At 41.2% G+C, this 3,142-nt stretch overlaps 1 long non-coding RNA gene across 1 annotated transcript; it reads right to left on the bottom strand.

The window, feature by feature from the left end:
- Positions 1-127: 127 nt before the first annotated feature.
- On the bottom strand, positions 128-2,478 carry LOC129091858 (uncharacterized). The gene is made up of 3 exons (XR_008531236.1): positions 2,279-2,478; positions 434-510; positions 128-191 (listed from the first exon to the last, which is right to left on the bottom strand). It is a non-coding gene; the product is annotated as an uncharacterized LOC129091858 (long non-coding RNA).
- Between the last annotated feature and the right edge of the window lie 664 nt (positions 2,479-3,142).

The following is a 3,142-nucleotide window of genomic DNA, read 5'->3' as shown; positions in this document are numbered from 1 at the left end:
GATCGGCGAACGGAGGGACCGGGCGGGGGCAGCTGCGACCGGCTGCGGGGCACGCCGAGGCGACTCCCCAGCCACATTCTGTGCAGCCTGGGGGTTGCCACCCAGCACATCCACAGCCGGAGGGGCACGCCGCCGCACCGCCTCCTCCCCAGAGCGTCCTTCCTCTGTGCTGCCCCGGCTACACACTGCACCTGTGGGTGACACGGGCTGTTAGCAGAGAGTCTGGACCAGGTAAAGGCAAAAAAACAACAAAGAAAAGGTGCATAAAATATATATTCTGTTGATAAAGTGGGCAGTTACTATGCTGCTGTTTTTGTGTTCTTTTATTCAAGTATAGGAAATCTCACTGTCGTAAAAAGGTGTGTGTGTGTGTGTGTGTGTGTGTGTGTGTGTGTGTGTGTGTGTGTGTGTGTGCAAAGCAACAACTTCTCACCTGTCTGTGGTGTGAGACACAGATCTTCCGTGCTTTCTACTTCCAGGATGCTGAAATTAGGGTCCCTTCCACATAGTCTGTGGATGCACAAATAAAAAACTTTATTATTATTAAAACCAAACTGCACATCTCTCCACTTGACAATTAAAATGTGTTTGCCACACTACTGAATTAATTTTATTAGACATGCATTTAGTAAACACAAACATCAGTGTGGGGACAATATAAATAAATATGTGTGTGTGTGTATATGTATATATATGTGTGTGTATATGTATATATATGCGTGTATATATATATATATGTGTGTGTATATGTATATATATATATATTACATTACATTAGTCATTTAGCAGACGCTTTTATCCAAAGCGACTTACAGGAAGTGTATTCAACATAGGTATTCAAGAGAACTACTAGTCACCAGAAGTCATAAGTGCATCTCCTTTCTTAAACAAGCATCTCAAAGCATAAACCAGAGCAAAAGTACAGTGCAGAGGCAAATTACTACGAAAACAATAATTGCAACAGACTAATACGAATATAATAAGTGCAGTAAACAAATACAAATTCAATAAGTGCAGCGAACTGATACGAATACAGTAAGTGCTACGAGGAAGGCTCAGGGTAGTATATGTGTGTGCATATGTATGTATATATACATATGAGTGTATATATATATGTGTGTGTGTGTATATGTGTGTGTATATATATGTGTGTATATGTGTGTGTATATATATGTGTGTGTATGTGTATATATATGTGTGTGTATATGTGTGTATAAGTGTGTATATATGTGTGTGAGCTCCACAAGTTTGCATTTTTGCTGCAGTCTCCCACAGCACGCGCTCACAGGCTAAAAGCCGGTGAGCAGGCTCGCGGGCCTCCCAGTCATTCATTTGTATGGTCTCGCGAGCCTCATCTACCTTTTGATTAACGACCTTTTTTTTTTTTTTTTTTTTTTAAATATACATTAAGTAGTAACTGACGTGCGCGAGAGGAGAGCCGTTGACAATGGAACACCAACGGTCGCGAGCGCCCCTGGTTGGACGTTAACGCCCGTTGGTTCTGTGGCTCTCGTGCGGGTTTAGCTGCGTTAGTGGAGCTACTGAGGGTGCGTTCGATTCACGCGCAGGCGCACCCAGCCAACCGCCGTTATGTAACGCTCGAGCTCGCGGAGAAGCCCGTTTGTGCACACACGTTTGATTGAGTTACTTCGTCGCGAGGCCACAGGAAACATCTGAAAAGTCGCATTAAAAACCCGCTTCTGCACGCGCTGCCATACAGAGAGGGGAGGGGGGGGGGGGGAGAAGGAGGAGGGGGACACAATCGTTCGTGACGTCATTGCGTGGGGTCAAATCTCGTTTCCATGGAAATGAAAACGTTAAAATTAATTAGTTTTAAGCAGTGATACGTGTCGCTTTTTGAGCAGGTGTTTAAAAAATAAATATTTAAAAAAAAAAACGTTTAATAAAAGTTCCGTATGAATTTTGCAACGATTATAAAAAAAAAAAAAAAAAAAGGGGGGGGGTTTAGGGGGGGGCCCACACGGGACGACGGACGGCTCTTTAGAAGCGACAGGGGAGGAGAGGATTCTTCAATGACGAGGCGTTTCTGGTTAAATTCGGGGTTTTTTTCGGTGTGGTGGCGTTTTGTTGTTGTGTCGGCTCAAGGTGTGAGGGTAGAGTCTGCATACTTAAAAGAAGTAAAGTCAAAAAATGCCATCAAGTGAAAGGCAGTCTGATTGTGTCGCTGTCGTAAGTCGGAGTCCCCCCTTAAATCCCCCCTTTACTTCCTCCTTGCCCCCCTCCCTCTCCAAGGCCGCCATCTTAAGTTCCCACCTACCTGAAATTTCCGACCAATTTTCTTTTACTAAATTCTCGTTGAAGGAGTCGTCATCCGCGCAAAATCGCACACAATCCTTAATGCCGGTAATCCAAACTGTCTCCCGGTACCCAACGAGGTACCACTAGGTCTGTGGGAAGAAGTTAAAATACGGACCGGGAGAGACTGGGTTTCGGCGCAGAATGTAGCGGTCGCGGGGAGGAGACTTTACGCAGCGAAATGGTGGAGGACCGCTGCTGCTGACAAAGTACAGAACGCAGGAAATCTCGCGAGATCTCGTCAAGCGCGCCACTTGAAATTTCTGATTGTAGTTCGTTGTCAGAAGCGAGCTTTAAGTATTCCAGTTTAATTGATTAAACAAATAGTAAAAAGTAAATTAACATAAAGACATATTAGAATTTTTTTTATTTAAAGTGTTAAATGTACTAAATGCAAAAAAAAATGTCCTCTGTGACTTATATTATTATGTATTTAATCATAAGGATCAATACATTGTTTTAACAGGCTTTATTGATAGGTGAATTATTATTTTTTATATTAATGTATTTCTACTAATACATTAATGTTAAAGCAGGATTTTACTGCTGATGATACTATTAACTATTATTATTTTCATTTTGGATTAACCTGCTGATTATTTCCTCCTTTAATCGATTAATTAAAGTCACAACTTAATGTTTTTTTTGTATCAAACCATTCAAACCTCATTATTAAAAGAAAATATATAATAAACATTTAAAATAATTGAAACTAAAAGAAGCAAATCTTCATATAGGTGAGGCTGAAACCATGAAATAGTTTTACATGAAGAATAACTTAATCAAAATAGTTTTCCTGTGAATTTACTAATTATACAGCTATATT

The sequence above is a fragment of the Anoplopoma fimbria genome, chromosome 5 (assembly GCF_027596085.1).
Source record: "Anoplopoma fimbria isolate UVic2021 breed Golden Eagle Sablefish chromosome 5, Afim_UVic_2022, whole genome shotgun sequence".
Classification (NCBI taxonomy): Eukaryota; Metazoa; Chordata; class Actinopteri; order Perciformes; family Anoplopomatidae; genus Anoplopoma; species Anoplopoma fimbria.
This window is presented reverse-complemented; position numbering and strand designations above follow the sequence as displayed.